Source organism: Vicia villosa, unplaced genomic scaffold (assembly GCF_029867415.1).
Source record: "Vicia villosa cultivar HV-30 ecotype Madison, WI unplaced genomic scaffold, Vvil1.0 ctg.001503F_1_1, whole genome shotgun sequence".
Lineage (NCBI taxonomy): Eukaryota > Viridiplantae > Streptophyta > Magnoliopsida > Fabales > Fabaceae > Vicia > Vicia villosa.
In genome coordinates, this window is record NW_026705643.1 from 252,045 (window position 1) to 272,584 (window position 20,540).

Below are 20,540 nucleotides of genomic sequence, written 5' to 3' on the forward strand. Positions count from 1 at the left end.
CCAACTGGCTTCTTTTGATTGGAGACAACAATGACTCTTATATATGGCCATTAGTAGGCGTTAGCTGTAATGCTTTCAATCAACTTGTAACCTTCTTCATAGGATTTGGATAGCAAACCTCCCACGGAGGATGCATCCAACATGTTTCTTGAAAAAGGTACCAATCCATTATAGAACGTTTCCAATTGAATTCCTATTGGTATACCATCATTAGGACATTTAGTTAACAACTCTTTGAATCTTTCCCAATCTTCAAACAAATACTCATTATCTTCTTGTCTAAATAAAGTAATCTCATTCCTTATCTCGACATCCTTGACAGGAGGAAAGTGCTTAGCAAAAAAATTTTCAGCTAAGGTATTCCATGTGGCTATGGAATTGGGCTCTAAAGAGTTCAACCAGCTTTTGAATTTATCCCTTAGAGATTATGGAAACATCCAGAGTCTAAAAGCATCAATAATGATTCCAGGTATTTTGAAGTTTATAGATACTTCAACGAGTTGCCTCAAGTGCAGATATGGATCATCATTGGCCGCTCCTGAATTTTGTTGTATTGCTTCTAACATTCAAAACATCATAGGCTTGAATTCAAACTATGCTTGTGTGGTCATTGGTATTATAATTAATGTATTCATGGCATTAGGATCAAACACATCATAATCCTTTATGTTCCTTTCTCTATCATTGTCATTGTTAATGTTCCTGCAGAACACTTTTGATTACCTCTTGGAAGCGAATCCGACGAGGTCACAAAGGAGTTTGAGGTATCTTCCTCCTCGGTGCAGGCCACAAAGGAAAATATATAGTGGATTGGTTGATTTGGGTGGCATGATCACATAGTGCATGCCCCCAATAATTGTCTGCTTCTTATCCCTCGGGTGGGAGTTGTCGCTACCGCGAAAATTAACAGAGTCGCCACTAACATATTTATCCTGAAAAGGAAGGGAATGCCAGCAAACCACAAAACAAAACAACGGTCTCACGACCAGAGAAAAAGGGTAAGGGAGTCGGTTACGCGAGGGGAAGGTATTAGCACCCCTCGCGCCCATCGTACTCGATGGTGTCCACGCTAGTGTCTAAATCTATGGGTGTGTAACAAATCTACGCTAATCTGGACTAAAATGAATGCAGAATGTAGGGAAAAGAAATGATTATGCTCGCACGGGCCCTACCCCGCTGCCTACGTATCCGTTTTGCGGAATCAGAGGTACCGTAGCTCGGCTAACTAATTTTTGTTTGTTTTGTGTTTTTTAGATGAACGAGTTACATTCACACTCCGCTGCTCGACCTTTGGAGGCTTATGCTTGGGAATGGAGCGGAAATAACAAGTTCTTAAGAAAAGAAAATCAAAGAGTGTGGTTTGTGTTTTAAAGAATGCACGAGGAAGACCTAAGCTAAGGGGGAAAGCTTGCTACCTAATGTTTGTTAGAACAAGATTTGTTCTGATCAATTATCTTAGTTTTGATGATAACAATAATATGAATTTTGCTTAAGATAATATGGTACTCTAATCCAATGCAATTTCCTTTTCAGGAAATATATAAAGAGTATGCATAATTCAGCGCTCAGAAGCTTTGTCTCAAAAGGTTCAGCATGCAACATCAGAACATGGTCTGGCAAGACATCAGAAGATGGTCGAAGCAGAATCAGAACATGGGTCTATGGAAGCATCAGAAGAACATGAGATCAGAAGCACTGAAGTTCTGATGGTATCACGCACAGAAGCACTTCAAGATCAGAAGATGCTTTGCACCAAGCTGTTTGACTCTGATGATATTCAAACGTTGTATTCACAAACATCATATCAGAAGGAAGTACAAGTGGCAGGCTACGCTGATTGACAAAAGGAACGTTGGAAGCTATTAAAGGCAACGTCAGTAGACACAGCGTGAACAAGGCTCGAGGTAGTTGACAAAAGCGTATAACATTAAATGCGATGCTGTACGGAACACGCAAAGCATTAAATGCACTCAACGGTCATCTTCTCCAACGCCTATAAATATGAAGTTCTGATGAGAAGCAAAGTTAACAAATCTGAACCAAATTCTGTGAATATTAACTTGCTGAAACGCTGTTCAAATCAAAGCTCAGAATCTTCATCTTCATCAAAGCTCACTACATTGTTGTTGTAATATATTAGTGAGATTAAGCTTAAACGTTAAGAGAAATATCACAGTTTGTGATTATAGCTTTTAAGAAGCAATTGTAATACTCTTAGAATTGATTACATTAAGTTGTAAGACACTAGAGTGATCGTGTGGATCAGAATACTCTAGGAAGTCTTAGAGGTTATCTAAGCAGGTTGTAACTAGAGTGATCGTGTGGATCAGAATACTCTAGGAAGTCTTAGAGGTTATCTAAGCAGGTTGTAACTAGAGTGATCGTGTGGATCAGAATACTCTAGAAAGTCTTAGAGGGTATCTAAGCAGTTGTTCCTGGAGTGATCAGTGTGTGATCAGAAGACTCTGGAAGACTTAGTTGCTGACTAAGTGGAGAACCATTGTAATCCGTGCGATTAGTGGATTAAATCCTCAGTTGAGGTAAATCATCTCTGCGGGGGTGGACTGGAGTAGTTTAGATAACAACGAACCAGGATAAAAATAACTGTGCAATTTATTTTTATCTGTCAAGTTTTTTAAAGCTACACTTATTCAAACCCCCCCTCTCTAAGTGTTTTTCTATCCTTCAATTGGCATCAGAGCGCCGGTTCTAAGGTGCAAGCACTTAACCGTGTTTAGAAAAGATTCAGGAAGAGAAAAACGCTTCAGTAAAAGATGGCTGATGAAACTGCAAAGTCTACATCTACATCTAGCTCTGCTGAGCAACACAACGGTAACAATGGTTATACAAGACCGCCGGTATTTGATGGTGAAAACTTTGAATACTGGAAAGATAAACTGGAAAGTTACTTTCTTGGTCTAGATGGTGATATATGGGATCTTCTGATGGATGGTTACAAACATCCAGTAAATGCCAGTGGCGTAAAGCTGACAAGGCAAGAAATGAGTGATGATCAGAAGAAGCTTTTCAGGAATCATCATAAATGCAGAACTGTCTTGCTGAATGCTATCTCTCATGCTGAGTATGAGAAGATATCTAACAGGGAAACGGCCTATGATATATATGAGTCCTTGAAAATGACTCATGAAGGAAATGCTCAAGTCAAGGAGACTAAAGCTCTCGCTTTAATCCAGAAGTATGAAGCCTTCAAGATGGAGGATGATGAAGACATTGAAAAGATGTTTTCAAGATTTCAAACTCTTACTGCTGGATTGAGAGTTCTTGACAAGGGATACACAAAGGCTGATCACGTAAAGAAAATCATCAGAAGCTTACCCAGAAGATGGGGTCCTATGGTGACTGCATTCAAGATTGCAAAGAATCTGAATGAAGTTTCTCTGGAAGAGCTTATCAGTGCCTTGAGAAGCCATGAAATAGAGCTGGACGCAAATGAGCCTCAAAAGAAAGGTAAGTCTATTGCATTAAAATCCAATATCAAGAAATGTACTAACGCTTTTCAGGCTAGAGAAGAAGATCCTGAAGAATCAGAATCTGAAGAAGAAGATGAATTGTCCTTGATCTCCAGAAGGCTAAATCAACTCTGGAAGAACAAGCAAAGGAAGTTCAGAGGCGTCAGAAGTTCAAAGAAATTTGAACGTGGAGAAGGATGAATGTCCAAAACTTCAGAAGGAAAATCCCAAGAAGAAGTTTCATAAGAAGAAAGGTCTTATGGCAACCTGGGATGAGTCAGAAGATGATTCAGACTCTGAAGATGAGCAGGTTAACTGTGCGCTGATGGCGACAGAAGATGACGGATCAGAATCTACATCAGAATCAGATTCTGAAGAGGTATTTTCTGAACTTACTAGAGATGAGTTAGTTTCCGGGTTAACTGAACTTCTGGAATTCAAGTCTCAGATTAGTCTCAAATACAAAAAGCTGAAAAAGCTATTTGAATTTGAAACAAAGAAGCTTGAATTGGAAAATTCTGAATTAAAAGAAAAACTTTTAAAATTATCCAATAATGTTGGATCTCCTTCTGATTCAGAAAAATCCACTCCTAGTCTAAACCATATTCTGAAAGAATATGATTTAAGTTTCAGGAAGTTCTTATCTAGAAGTATTGGCAGAAGTCAGCTAGCTTCTATGATATATGCTGTGTCTGGAAACAAAAGAGTTGGCATTGGTTTTGAGGGTGAAACCCCATACAAACTTGAACCTGTTGATGAAATGAAATTCACATACAAGCCATTGTATGATCAGTTCAAGTATGGCCACTCCCATGATATTAGGCACACTTCACATGCTCAAAGTTTTCACATAACACACACTAAAAAGCATGTGACACAACCTAGGAAATATCATGAAACTCACATTAAAAATTATCATGCTGTTCCTCCTATTGCTTACAATGTTAAACCCAAGTTCAATCAGAACTTGAGAAAATCTAACAAGAAAGGACCCAAGAAAATGTGGGTACCTAAGGATAAGATTATCCCTATTGCAGATATCCTTGGCTGCAAAAAGGACAAAGCACAACATGTCGTGGTACCTGGACTCTGGATGCTCACGACACATGACAGGAAGAAGGTCTATGTTCCAAGACCTGGTGCTTAAGTCTGGAGGAGAAGTCAAGTTTGGAGGAGATCAGAAGGGCAAGATAATTGGCTATGGAACTATAAAGTCTGGTAACTCTCCTTCCATTTCTAATGTACTTCTTGTAGAAGGATTAACACATAACCTCTTATCTATCAGTCAATTGAGTGACAATGGTTATGATATAATCTTTAATCAAAAGTCCTGCAAGGCTGTAAATCAGAAGGATGGCTCAATCCTATTTACAGGCAAGAGGAAGAATAACATTTATAAGACAGATCTGCAAGATCTTATGAGTCAGAAGGTGACTTGTCTTATGTCTGTTTCTGAAGAGCAGTGGGTCTGGCACAGAAGATTAGGTCATGCTAGTTTGAGAAAGATTTCTCAGATTAACAAACTGGATCTTGTCAGAGGACTCCCTTATCTGAAATTCAAATCAGATGCTCTTTGTGAAGCATGTCAGAAGGGCAAGTTCTCCAAACCTGCATTCAAGTCTAAGAATGTTGTTTCTACCTCAAGGCCATTAGAACTCTTGCACATTGATCTGTTTGGCCCAGTCAAAACAGCATCTGTCAGAGGGAAGAAATATGGATTAGTCATCGTAGATGATTATAGTCGCTGGACGTGGGTAAAATTCTTGAAAAACAAGGATGAGACTCATTCAGTGTTCTTTGATTTCTGCATTCAAATTCAATCTGAAAAAGAGTGTAAAATCATAAAGGTTAGAAGTGATCATGGTGGTGAATTTGAGAACAGATCCTTTGAAGAATTCTTCAAAGAAAATGGTATTGCCCATGATTTCTCTTGTCCTAGAACTCCACAGCAAAATGGAGTTGTAGAACGAAAGAATAGGACTCTGCAAGAAATGGCCAGAACCATGATCAATGAAACCAATATGGCTAAGCATTTCTGGGCAGAAGCAATAAACACTGCATGCTATATTCAGAATAGAATCTCTATCAGACCTATTCTAAATAAGACTCCTTATGAATTGTGGAAGAATAAAAAGCCCAACATTTCATATTTCCATCCTTTTGGATGTGTATGCTTTTTTCTGAACACTAAAGATCATCTTGGTAAGTTTGATTCCAAAGCACAAAAATGTTTCCTTCTTGGATATTCTGAACGCTCAAAAGGCTACAGAGTATACAATACTGAAACATTGATTGTGGAAGAATCAATCAATATCAGGTTTGATGATAAGCTTGGTTCTGAAAAACCAAAGCAGTTTGATAATTTTGCAGATTGTGATATTGATATATCAGAAGTTGTTGAGCCAAGAAGCAACGCATCAGAAGCAGAGCTTCTCAGAAGCAAAGAATCTGAAGATCAAATATCAGCTTCTCTGGACAATCTAAGTATTTCTGGAGAACCATCTGTCAGAAGATCATCCAGACTCATTTCTGGTCATTCAGAAGATGTCATTCTTGGAAAGAAGGATGATCCAATCAGAACAAGAGCATTCCTTAAGAACAATGCAGACTGTCAATTAGGTCTTGTATCTTTGATCGAGCCAACTTCTGTTGATCACGCTCTAGAAGATCCAGACTGGATAATTGCTATGCAAGAAGAACTGAATCAGTTTACAAGGAATGATGTTTGGGATCTTGTTCCTAGACCAGATGGATTCAATATAATCGGTACAAAATGGGTCTTCAGAAACAAGCTCAGTGAGAAAGGTGAGGTGATAAGGAACAAAGCCAGACTGGTGGCTCAGGGTTATAGTCAACAAGAAGGGATTGACTATACAGAAACCTTTGTACCAGTGGCCAGGTTAGAATCTATTCGTCTATTAATTTCATTTGCCACTCAACATAACATCACTCTCTATCAGATGTTAAAAGTGCCTTCTTAAATGGTTATATAGATGAAGAAGTTTATGTCCATCAACCTCCTGGTTTTGAAGACTCTATGTCTCCTAATCATGTTTTTAAACTAAAGAAATCGTTGTATGGATTGAAACAAGCTCCCAGAGCTTGGTATGAACGCTTAAGTTCTTTCCTTCTGGATAATGGTTTCACTAGAGGAAAAGTGGACACTACTCTCTTTTGTAAAACCTCTAAAAGGGATATTTTAATTTGTCAAATATATGTAGATGATATTATTTTTGGAACATCTAATGCTACACTTGGAAAGGAGTTTGCTAAGTCTATGCGGGCTGAGTTTGAAATGAGCATGATGGGAGAACTCAAGTATTTCCTTGGAATACAAATAAATCAAACATCAGAAGGAACGTATGTTCATCAAACCAAGTATGTGAAGGAACTTCTGAAGAAGTTTAATCTTCTAGACTGCAAAGAAGCCAAAACTCCTATGCATCCAACATGCATCCTAGGTAAGGATGAGGTAAGTAAGAAGGTAGATCAGAAGTTATACAGAGGTATGATTGGATCTCTTCTATATTTGACTGCTTCTAGACCTGACATTCTGTTCAGTGTTTGTTTGTGTGCTAGATTCAAATCAGACCCTAGAGAATCTCATTTAACTGTTGTTAAGAGAATTCTAAGGTATCTGAAAGGTACTACTAATGTTGGCTTAGTTTACAGAAAATCTAAAGAATACAACTTAGTAGGATTCTGCGATGCTGACTATGCTGGAGACAGAATTGAAAGAAAGAGTACTTCAGGAAGTTGCCAATTTCTTGGAAGTCATTTGATCTCCTGGTATAGCAAGAAGCAAGCAACTATTGCTCTATCAACAACAGAAGCAGAATATGTCGTTGCTGCTGGTTGCAGTACACAGATGCTCTGGATGAAAAGTCAGTTAGAAGATTATCAGATATATGAGAGTAACATTCCTATATTCTGTGATAATACTTCTGCTATATGTTTATCTAAGAATCCTATTCTTCATTCAAAGGCAAAACACATTGAGATTAAACATCATTTCATAAGGGACTATGTTCAGAATGGTGTTATATCTTTAAACTTTGTGGATACAGACCATCAATGGGCTGATATCTTTACAAAACCCCTGGCTGAAGATAGGTTTAAGTTCATTCTGAAGAACATCAGTATGGATTTATGCCCAGAATGAGAAGATGAGAAGTTCTTACGTATGAGTATCTTCTGAAATGAATTACATTCCAGTGATTTTATTTGTCGTTTTATTCATCTGAATCTTTTGAAATATTCTTTTTGATGTTATGACAAAAAGGGGGAGAAGATAAATGATAAATGATTTGATTAATCTACCAGTTTCTGGGAAAAGCTCCCACACATTTACTAACAAGAACTGCAAGTTCTATATGGTTTAAGTGTTTTGCAGGTATAAAGAAGTGAAGAGAATCTTCAAAGCAAACACAAGAAGCAAAACCATAAGAAGTGTTATTCTGTAAAAAGAATAAGCTCATGGAAACTGAAGCAAGCTGAGTGATGTCAAGCTTCAGAAATCAGAAGCAAGAAAGAAGAAGAAATCAGAAGCACTGATAATAGAATTTGATCCATATTTGTCTATTTGCTCTGACAAAATTCTATTTGCTCTGATACATTATTTTAGCCTATATGGCTCTGATACATATCATGTGTTCTAATATACATTTTATGTTCTGTCGTTCATGCTGACTTTTGTCGTTTAGTTTTTGTTCTGTAACATTTCAGGATGTAGAGATGCTCTGATGATGCTCTGGTACATTCAACAATGTTCTGATACAAATCTAGCATGAAGTGATGTTGGTAGAAATTCAAAGCTCTGAAGCTATCCGAGGGAAGCAGAAATCAGAAGCTGTGAATGTTCTAAAGATCCAGAAAACTCAAGTTCTGAAGCTGTCCTAAATGGAAGCAGAAATCAGAAGCTGTGAATGTTCTGAAGATCAAAGAAATACAAGTTCTGAAGCTGTCCTAAATGGAAGCAGAAATCAGAAGCTGTGAATGTTCTGAAGATCAAAGAAATTCAAGTTCTGAAGCTGTCCTAGATGGAAGCAGGAATCAGAAGCTGTGAGTGTTCTAAGGATCTAGAAAAATTCTAGTTCTGAAGCTGTCCAATGGAAGCAGAAGTCAGAAGCTATGAATTCTCTGAAGACAGAAGCTTATGTGATCGTCTCTACCGAAATAATCAGGGAAGTCTTTTATTAAAGTTCTTCGAGTATTTATTTCAGGGGGAGATTATTTATCTCAGGGGGAGATTGTTAATCTCAGGGGGAGACATATTCATATGCTTATGCTATAGCTGTGTAATTTGTCTTTTGCCGTCTGCTCTTTCTGATCGCAAATTCATATCATTTATATATGTTTTTGTCATCATCAAAAAGGGGGAGATTGTTAGAACAAGATTTGTTCTGATCAATTATCTTAGTTTTGATGATAACAATAATATGAATTTTGCTTAAGATAATATGGTACTCTAATCCAATGCAATTTCCTTTTCAGGAAATATATAAAGAGTATGCATAATTCAGCGCTCAGAAGCTTTGTCTCAAAAGGTTCAGCATGCAACATCAGAACATGGTCTGGCAAGACATCAGAAGATGGTCGAAGCAGAATCAGAACATGGGTCTATGGAAGCATCAGAAGAACATGAGATCAGAAGCACTGAAGTTCTGATGGTATCACGCACAGAAGCACTTCAAGGTCAGAAGATCAGAAGATGCTTTGCACCAAGCTGTTTGACTCTGATGATATTCAAACGTTGTATTCACAAACATCAGATCAGAAGGAAGTACAAGTGGCAGGCTACGCTGACTGACAAAAGGAACGTTGGAAGCTATTAAAGGCAACGTCAGTAGACACAGCGTGAACAAGGCTCGAGGTAGTTGACAAAAGCGTATAACATTAAATGCGATGCTGTACGGAACACGCAAAGCATTAAATGCACTCAACGGTCATCTTCTCCAACGCCTATAAATATGAAGTTCTGATGAGAAGCAAAGTTAACAAATCTGAACAAAATTCTGTGAATATTAACATGCTGAAACGCTGTTCAAATCAAAGCTCAGAATCTTCATCTTCATCAAAGCTCACTACATTGCTGTTGTAATATATTAGTGAGATTAAGCTTAAACGTTAAGAGAAATATCACAGTTTGTGATTATAGCTTTTAAGAAGCAATTGTAATACTCTTAGAATTGATTACATTAAGTTGTAAGGAACTAGAGTGATCGTGTGGATCAGAATACTCTAGGAAGTCTTAGAGGTTATCTAAGCAGGTTGTAACTAGAGTGATCGTGTGGATCAGAATACTCTAGGAAGTCTTAGAGGTTATCTAAGCAGGTTGTAACTAGAGTGATCGTGTGGATCAGAATACTCTAGAAAGTCTTAGAGGGTATCTAAGCCGTTGTTCCTGGAGTGATCAATGTGTGATCAGAAGACTCTGGAAGACTTAGTTGCTGACTAAGTGGAGAACCATTGTAATCCGTGCGATTAGTGGATTAAATCCTCAGTTGAGGTAAATCATCTCTGCGGGGGTGGACTGGAGTAGTTTAGTTAACAACGAACCAGGATAAAAATAACTGTGCAATTTATTTTTATCTGTCAAGTTTTTTAAAGCTACACTTATTCAAACCCCCCCTTTCTAAGTGTTTTTCTATCCTTCAAAGGGGGAAAAGGGGAAAGCTTGCTACCTAATGTTATCATACAAAGGGTACAAATCTAAGTAAAGTAACAACCTACGGGAAAAGGGGGAAGCACACAATGAACACACAAACGAGCATCCGCTCGTAAAGCAAACAAACCAACGGTACTGACCGAATGGTAGAAAAGCGGACCCGCCATAGCCAAGGGGAGCAACTCAACCCAAGTCAACCAAGCATTAGACCTCGCGAAAATGATCGGGCCATAGACAAGAGGGCGGACCCCTCTAAGCAACCAAGCCGTCACGGATCGTAAAGGAAAATGGTGCATGCGTACACCGAGCATCAACGTCGAGCGACGCGAGCTATAGGAAAGGCGGGGGTCCGGCTGCATGAACCCTTTTCCTGACATACTCAATAACAAGATCTTGTGCAGGTTCAGAAGCGAGCAACGCGTAGCGTGCGCCTACTGAACAGACTCGATGAGACTAGGCGGGGGTTGATTGCTAACCCTTTCCGCATGCCTTTCATGAGGACTTAACGGAGTGCCATATAGGACTTATTACACCGTGACTCCCTGCCGCAAAGCACAAACATAAACACACCAACAAAAACAGAGCCTCTTTCGAGGGCTTGGCCAGATGCATGTCTAGGTCCTACTTCTCATGTTAAAGGATGATGCGAGAAAGCGATAAAGTGCAATAGAAATAAAATGAAACGGGACCAATGCCAAACGGATGATGATCCGTAAACTACAGCGAAGCAAAGCGAAGAAACTAAGAATCCCGCGAGCAAGCTAGCAAAGCAAAGGCAAATAGTCAGCACACCGATTAGCCATGAAAGCACACAAAAGTCGACATGCGCGTCGAGCATAATCACAATACACCTGCAAGAGGAACAAGCAAACCAAACAAGCAGATATAAAGTAATAGGAACGTGTCTCCCGGATGAGAACACGATACAAGTGAATAGGGATCGTGTTCCGCGAGTAAAGCGGAACACTCAAGCAATAAGCGCCGGTCGGTGATTATCCAAGAGCCTTGCACACTAGCACACAAGTTAGAGATAACAAAACATCGCAATCGAAATTGCGTTATTACCTTCTAATCTAAAAGAAAATGAATAACTAATACAAACATGAAATGAACAACAAAATGTCAAGGGGAAAACAAAGATGAATAAACCACAATCAATCAATACCAATCATCTCACAAGATAGCACATTTCACAAGCTTTCCAACGGTATAAAGAACGCGCAAATCGGAGTTACGAGCAAAAAGATATGAAAGATTGAAGTTAGGAAGCAAAGGAAGCAAAAGTAGGTCGACCTACCCTCGACCTAGGTCGACCTAACAGGTCCAGAAACGAAATAAACAGCTCCAGGTCGACCTAAACTCACCCTGGGTCGACCTAACAGTGCCAGGATCCAAAATGAAGGTTTTAGGTCGACCTAAACTCACCCTGGGTCGACCTAACAGTGCCAAATGCCGAAAATTGAATTTTTTCGCAAGGAAACAAGATTCCATCCTTCATGAATGTTCAGCATACAAGCAAATATCAAACATGCAATGCTATGAGTCAAGAGCAAACACATTATTCAGTATATTGATCGGTCTTTGTGAGCAAACTTAAACATTCTATCGAACAATTAGCATGCAAGCATTGAATCGTAAGCATTGTAATTGTATCATCAAGAGCAATCGTTATCAAACCTCAAATGGCCTCAATCTAGCATAGGCATCATGAATTATCATTCCACAATCAATTATCACATGCTAGTACTCAAAATTAAGCACAAATGCTTCACACATTCAAACTATCAAACACTTAGCATGCAATTTCTTGGATTATAAGCAACATGCATGTAGCATCATCAACAACTCAACGGTAAATCTCAAATTCAATCAAATAATCAAGATCAACACGAATTAATCAATCAACAATCAATTATCATCATCAATTATCATAGATCCATCATCCACAATCAAAAATCTTCATGATCAATGTCGAATTAAGCAACAAATTCAATAATCTAGCAAGGTTTGTAGTGAATTTACCGGATCGAACGAAGAGAATGAGATCGGATGAACACGAACGCGAACACGACGCGAACACGAACGAAATCCAAGAGATGTGAAGGAGAGAGTGGCGCGTGAGATCCTTGGGAGAGAGAGAGATCCGCGACACTTTAATCGGAGGAGAAGATCTTGATTTGTGTTTTGATCTTCATTTGTTCTTGAGATTTGATCTTGAATTGATGAAGTTTTTGTGAGTTTTTGTGGTTTTGATCTATGAGAATTGAGAGAGAATTGAGAGAAAGTGTTTTTGATCTTTTTGGGTGAAATTGAAGTTATGAGAGTTCTCCCCCCATTTGTGTCTCATTTTGGCTCGTTTTTAAGGAAACTCGGTTCGGCTCTGAATTCCAGAACAAAACCAATGCCATTACGAAGATGACCAAATTTGTGACCCGTCGCCGCGAGAATCACCTCAATCCGATAGGCGATGAAGAAAATACGCCTGTTTGAATGACGAGAAACGTCGATTCATCTGGCGCGACTATACAAAATTTCGTGAGTACCGCTCAAAGAACTCGATAAAACACCAACTTCGGCTCAAAATCTGAACAGGCATGTGTGACAAATAATCGAAGCTAACGAAATTTCTGAGAGAATGCCGCCGGAATGGACTTCGTACGATAAAAATCGAAGAAGTTATGAGTTTTTGAACTTGGCGCGACATACCCGAGAACACACTTTTTACCGAAACAACACGACGATCCTTAAAATTCTGGGAATTTTCCGTGCATATTTGGCCTTTGGTCCGAACATATGAAATCATGTTAATGATGCCACGGAGCTCTAGTTAAATTTTCAAGCGAATCTGGCGAGCGGATTAGGAGATATGAATTTTCCGAGGGCCGAAACCCTACATTCAGCACTATTTTTCACTGCAAAACCTCAAGTAATTTGCCAATTTGAAGACCTTCCTCAAAGAATTGGCTTCCGAGCCGAACCCGAAAGTTGTAGATGTCGTCGAAACAGTGGAGACAACGCGGGAACTCAGCTCATATCACCTTTCAAATAGTATTTATGAATTTTCTCGTACTTTCACCGTTTAAACCATTCTTTCACACTTCACTTCCTTAGCACCTCAAGAACTCTTTATTATTTTTCTTCAATTTTTGGATGACGAAATAAACGTCATCATTAACTTATAGCTCAAATAAAGAGGACAAATTTTGGGGTGCAACAGGAGTCCCTTATATAGTGTTCCTCGATTTTAATGACCATTAAGTCGCCTTATAACCGTCATAACCGTTTCATAAATGTCGTAACGTCCTTATTAATCCCTTGTAACCGACTCCATCAATGGCCAGTAATGTTTTATGACCATTGATCCTTCTCTTTCCGACCCGATCAAGATAGCTCCGGGCTATCGTCCCGGCTTCCGACCCCAGATGCTTTAGTATTAACTCGACTACGACTACTTCTTAGTATTGCTCGGTATGTTCGACTTGGTAACCGGTTCTAGAGAATTATGGAATACGTACAAGCCCCACGATCTCGAGACCCGTAGGGTCGAAGAGTCCAGACAAAGAATTTCCATAATTCTCTTTTTTCCTTCTCGGTTGATGTCTTCATGACTTGATGGTATGTGATAGGGGGTTATCTACGCAGAAGTTTGGAACTCTGAGAAGGTTTGTGACCTATGGTCGTTTGTAGAACTCGATTGGTTATAGGTGTAATACGGTGAACTGACTTTTTATTAATCGAAATGTTGCGGATAGCAAGAGTCGCCACCGACTTTTATTTTATCCAAATAATATTCAGAAAGGCAAAAAGAAACAGAAAAACCTTTTAAAAGAAATCTAAGTTCGGGGGGTAATTTATGCAAAGGGAAGGTGTAAGGCACCCTTTGCATCCATGGTTTTCCATGGGCTCTTAATTGCTTTGCTTGCTCGTTTGTTTAGAAAATGTAGATGAAAGAAATAGGGACTTTAGCTTGTGAATAAGCGTTGCCCTTTTGAAAAATTATGAGAAAGAATATAGTAAAGAAAGGTTTGAGCATTGCAAGGCAATTAGGGGCAATTACCTTAAAATTAGATGATAGGTCTCTTTTTGCCTTTCAGAATGAAAGGGTCTATCCTTGCCATAAGAGGGCAGGAAGCCTTTCGTTTGGAGGTTGAAGGGTCATCGAAGCATCCTTTGCCATAAGACTGTCCCATGCCATAGAGGGGCAGGTAGTCTAAGGCAAGGATCAGAATAAGCCATTTTCTTGTAGGCAGCCAGAAGATACCTCAGCCTTTTTCCGTAGGCAATGTCCGAGGGTCGAGGTCATTTGTGTATCGAAGGCAGCATCATTAGGGTCGTGACCTTTTTATCGAGGCAACGTGGCTGAGGTATCCTCGAATTCGAGGGACGTGGCTTATTCTGCAAAACACAAAGGCAACAGGCAACAAGGCAACAGGCAACAGAGAGGGTTACCCAAAAAGCGTGCGTGTGTGCATCAATCACGTGATTCAATTCGGATATTATCTTATAATTAGTGATCTATGTTAATTCAAGGCTTGCACTCCCTAAGATTACTAACCACGCAGTATATAATATAAAACAATAAAAGGGGCGGGAAATTGTAACCAGCGGATCCCTTATCAGGGTTGACACAAGTAATAATAAAACAGAAAAATATTAAGACAGGGTTCAGGGTTACCAATAACGTAGCTTTGGCAATTGATAAACCTGACAAGAAAGAAGAAACAGAACATTGAAGGTGAGTGCACAATCGGCTCGAGGGCAGACTTCATTAATTAAGAAAAATAAAATAATGAATTAAAGGTAAAACAGAGAGAAGGTACTTAGCTTTGGTGTTTGCTTGACAGGGTTGAGGGCAAGGGTTTTCCAGAAACATTGACTCTGATCATTAGAACAGATAAGGCGTGAGTGTATTATTAATTCGAAGATAATCAGGGTTAACTTAAATAAAATGAAAGAAAAATAAATTAATAATGAATAAATAGAGAATACTTAGCTTCGATTTGAATTTGATCTGATATGGTTGTTTGGCACTCTTAGGGTTGACCCTGAAAGGCAAGGCAGAAAGGGAAGTGAACGCAAGGCAAACCCTAAAAATAAACCAACATAAATAAAATTTAAATTGAATTTTAGAAATAAATTACTTAACTTTTGAGGTTTGTTGAAGGCGCGCGCTCGGGGCGAATCATGTGGCTAACCCTGCTTATGCACAAAAGAAGATGAAATCAGTGTAGGGAATGATCGTCGTGAACCCTGATTAGGGTGCCAATTAAAAGGAATAATTTAATTAATTATTGGTCTAATGACCTAATTAATTAAATCGAATTGAAAAATAAAATCGGATACGAAATATATTTTTTTGGAAATTTTTTGGGAGTTTTAATGAATTAATATGAATTTTGAAAGGCTTTTTAAATAATTAAATCAATTTTAATATTTATTTATAATTAAAATATACAATAAATGTTTTATGAAATAAATAAAAAAATATTTTTTATAAAAAAAACATATAATTTATATATAAAACAAAATTTGATTGGCTGAAAATATATATATATATATATATATATATATATATATATATATATAAATATAAATAAAAAGATTTATGTAATTAAAAAGAATTTTTTTTTTTGGAGAACTTAGCGTATGATCCTGTGCGGCGCGCATGTGAGAGTCTATGGTGCATCCTCGCTCCTGGCTGCGTTGGATTGATCTGAAGATGGAACGGAGGGCTGTGATGATGAAGGAGCACCATAGTGCGTGTTTCATAACGCACTAGATCTTGGGGGAAGATTCAAAAACGCGCGCGCACGAATGACCAACCAGGGGCTGACGCGTCATCGTCTTCTTCCTTGGACTAGGGCTTTTAACAGCGCTCGTTCTCAGAAGCGCTGTAGTATGTCAAAGCTCCAAACCTGAAAATAGCGAATACCAGCAAACACACACAGAAATCTTTCGCGATAGGTCCATCATGCTCGTATGGACATCACGAATTCGGTTATGGAATCAATTGAATCAAAAAGAACCCGTACAAAAAACCCCCAAATCGAAGCTTTGAAACCCTAACATGGCATAACGATCAATACGGCATATAAATGTAATTAATTCTCCAGAAACGATCAACACATCAAGACAAACACAATTATGCAATTTAAATCTATGAATGATGCGTGTATTATGCAGATCGAAAGGAAATAGAAGTTGACAAACCCAGGGGTATACGTTGGTGTTCTTGCGATTCTGAACCTTGGTATTGATCGTAACAGCTTCCTTGGAGGCCCAGGAACAAGTTGCAATCAACAAAACAACCTGAAGTGTCCTGTAATTCAGAATTCGAAATTGAGTTTTTGCTTGGAGTTTTGGAATCAATTTGGGTTCTCTTGGGGCTGCCAAACTTGAAAACCCTGCATCTGAATTTGTTTTTCTACTTATAGAGGTGCTATTAGGTCAATAAAACTGAGGGAAATCTTGATAAATCTTTGATTGCCATTTAAGAAAATTTGATTGAAAATTCTTTGGAAAATATGTTTCTAATTTGATCCAAACTCAATCTTTCCTTCACATATTTATTTTGCACGAAAATATATGTATAATGAAGCATCATTGTGATTAGATTTGATTCTAATCAAATTTTCTTTTCAATCTTTTGATTTTCTTTAATTTTATTGAATTTTAAATGAATAAAAAATTCTATAAAATTAATTTAAATCAAGTAAATTCGTGGATAATGATTTATGGGCCCCTAATATCATAAGGACCAAGTTTGGAAGAAAAAGAATAGGCCCATTAGCAAGAAATCCAAAATTCCTTCACACTTTCCCTTCTAAAATAGCCTAACTTTGACAAGGTGTATCTCTCTCAATTTTTGAGGTATGGAGATGTTCTAGGACATTTTGGAAACCTAAGAGAGTCCTCTAACCAATGTGTTTGGTCCCATATCAAAATCTTTTTCCATTATCATTTTATGAGCTTTTAAAAAAAGTGTCCTTTTGTTGACTTTTGAAAAGGACCTGTAATGTACGAGGCCATAATTCTTAAACCATCGACCTGTGAGCTTTGATTCTTGGACCCTTGGATAGAGGAATGAATTCCCTTCAAAATGAGCTTTGGTGGGAATTTTTCTGATCAAGTATGAATATTTGGTGAATTTTCAAAGTTTTGGTTGACTTTTTCAGTTCATGCCAAAAATAGTAACTTTTGACTTTTGACTTTTCTGATCTTTCCTTGTGTCATCATGATCAATCCTTGATCAAATGATGATTTTAGGGTTATGAGGATGTTGTTGACCAAATATCTTGAACTTTGACTGTATCTTGACTTGAAATGACTGTTTTGCCCTTGAGGATCGACTGTTGACCTAATCATGATTTGAGGGACCAAACTTGTTCTGTTTGACTTGAAACTTTATATGGAGATACTTTGGGATATTAGTGACCTTATTGAACCAACTTGAGCCATTGATTCAATGATTTTCCCTTGAATTAGTCAAATCCTAGTTTAGAGTTTCTGTGTAGGAGACTGTGTTTTGGAGCTTTGTGTTTTGAATAGCATGGGCAAATTTTGGGGTATGACAGCTGCCCCTGTTCAATTATCTTAAACCTGAAGATGTAGAGTGGTCTGCGTGCCAGTCGGTATCTGAAGGTGGAAGATGATTGAACATAAGAATACCAAGAAATTTGCCCTATTTGAAGTAGGGACTTTTGTCGGAGATGGGCTTGTGGATGCCATCTTGGTAGTTGAATTTTGAGAAGATGTTGTTTGCGCGTCGATCGTGTCATTACTGTTCGTAGTAAATGAATTAGATCCTTGGGAATTGATTGTGTCAGTATCGTTCGTGATACTTGAATTAGATCTTGGAAAGATGATCATCTACACCGTTTGTGATGATAGAATTAGATCTGAGGAGATAATCGTGTCTTCATCGTTCGTGATGATAGAATTAGACCTCTGATAGCTTGATCGTGTCAGTACCATTCGTAGTAACCGAATTAGATTTTCGAGCATTGACCGTGTCAGTACTGTTCGTAGTAGCTGAATTAGATCTTGAAAATGATCGTGTCATTACCGTTCGTGGTAGATGAATTAGACCTTGGAGTATTGACCGTGTCAGTACCGTTCGTAGTAGCTGAATTAGATCTTGGAAGTGATCGTGTCATTACCGTTCGTGGTAGATGAATTAGACCTTGGAGTATTGACCGTATCAGTACCGTTCGTAGTAGCTGAATTAGATCTTGGAAGTGATCGTGTCATTACCGTTCGTGGTAGATGAATTAGACCTTGGAGTATTGACCGTATCAGTACCGTTCGTAGTAGCTGAGTTAGATCTTGGAAGTGATCGTGTCATTACCGTTCGTGGTAGATGAATTAGACCTTGGAAAGTGATCGTGTCATTTACCGTTCGTGGTAGATGAATTAGATCTTGGAAATTATCGTGTCAGTACAGTTCGTGGTGACCGAATTAGATCTTGCAAATGATCGTGTCATTACCGTTCGTGGTAGATGAATTAGATCTTGGAAAGTTGGAGTTTTCGTTCGTTTGTTTGTACCTGTATTCTGCAAAAGGTAAAGTTAAATTTATGCAATGTCATGATGCATGGGTTACCTAATGAGTCTCTCAAAATAAATGAGAAGCTTTATATATGAATTTTTATGAGGTAATGCATGCAATGTATGAATATGTTTATGACATATGATATGTGAATATGATTTATGTTGCCTTGATTGAGAAAATAAATCTCTGTTTCATTGTAGTTTTGATATCTGGAAGATGCTCAGCTGGGGATTCATAATTTCTGCTTGGGGATAATGGGTAACTTGATATTCCCTGATTGGGATACAGAGAAGATAGGGATGTAAACCATGTTGGGGAGCCATGCCTTTATTGTTGGGAGACATCTTCTTAGTGATTGCTCTGTGGGGATAAATCTATGCCAATTGATTTGCGGGAGGGCTTTTGATTACCTCGGACATTGTCTCTTTGCCTTTCCTACTAATAGACTATTAGATATTTTATGGAAAAGGAGAGATGATAATCATATTCATATGCATATGTTCATTCAAGATTATCATTGGACGTTTGCGTATTCGAAAAGTAAAAAGAAGACAACGAATTTGGAAGGAAGAAGTAAATTATATTGAGAAGAGCCATAAATAGGCAAGATAAAACATATTGTGTGTTTTTGAAAAGGTACAAAAGACAAAAGAAAAAGTAGCTATGTAAAAGTGATCCTATTGAGTTTCCACTCTGCTATTGCTATTATGTCTTCGAGTATCTCATCCCATGCTTGTCGGAGAAAGATGATTAAGTTGATCTGAGCCCTTTGAACTTGTTGTTGTAGATGCATCTGATTGATGGATGATGTGAACGGGACATAGTCGTACGCTTGATCCTTAACTTTTGCCTAGACCGCCCTTTCAGGTTTTCAGTCTAGCAGGATACCCTTTTTTGCCCAAGTTGCCCTTTCGGGTTTTCAACTTGACGGGTGTACATGTTATATATATATATATATCCCTAATTTTTGCCCAAACCTTTTGGTTTGCCGGGATGCCCTTACTTTTGCCTAGGTACGTCGACCTAGCGGGTCATGTTTATGCGTAGTATTTTTTGACTATGTCTGCATTCACAGGTTGTGGGAAGTCCTCTCCATCCATAGTAGTGAGTATCATTGCTCCTCCAGAGAAGATTTTCTTGATGACGAATGGTCCTTCATAGGTGGGAGTCCACTTGCCCCTAGGATCACCTTGTGGCAGAATGATTCTCTTTATGACCAAGTCACCAACTCGATAAACTTGTTGTTTGACTCTCTTGTTAAATGCCTTGATGATACGTTTCTGATACAGTTGTCCATGACAAACAGCTGCGAGCCTTTTTTCGTCAATCAAGTTTATCTGATCTAGTCGATTCTGGATCCATTCATCTTCATCTAGCTCTGCTTCTTTCATGATCCTTAATGACGGTATCTGAACTTCAATCGGTAATACGGCTTCCATACCATAGACTAATAAGAACGGGGTTGCCCCAGTTGATGTGCGTGCAGAGGTACGGTAACCATGAAGAGCAAATGGTAACATTTCGTGCCAATCCTTGTAAGTCACAGTCATCTTTTGCACAATTTTCTTAATGTTTTTGTTGGCGGCCTCCACAGCGCCATTCATCTTTGGTCTATAAGGCGAAGAATTGTGATGTTTGATATTGAACTGTGTGCAGAGCTCAGTGATCATCTTATTGTTCAGATTGGTACAGTTATCAGTGATGATTCTTTCAGGAATGCCATACCGACATATGAGGTTGTGTTTAATGAATCGAGCCACCACATTCTTGGTTACGGAGGCAAATGAAGCAACTTCTACCCATTTAGTGAAATAGTCGATGGCCACTAGAATGAAACGGTGTCCATTGGAAG

The 20,540-nt window shown here is 38.4% G+C and overlaps 1 non-coding gene across 1 annotated transcript; it reads left to right on the plus strand.

The window, feature by feature from the left end:
- The first annotated feature begins 201 nt into the window (after positions 1-201).
- Positions 202-308, plus strand: LOC131635543 (small nucleolar RNA R71). The gene has a single exon (XR_009293827.1). It is a non-coding gene; the product is annotated as a small nucleolar RNA R71 (small nucleolar RNA).
- Positions 309-20,540: the final 20,232 nt, after the last annotated feature.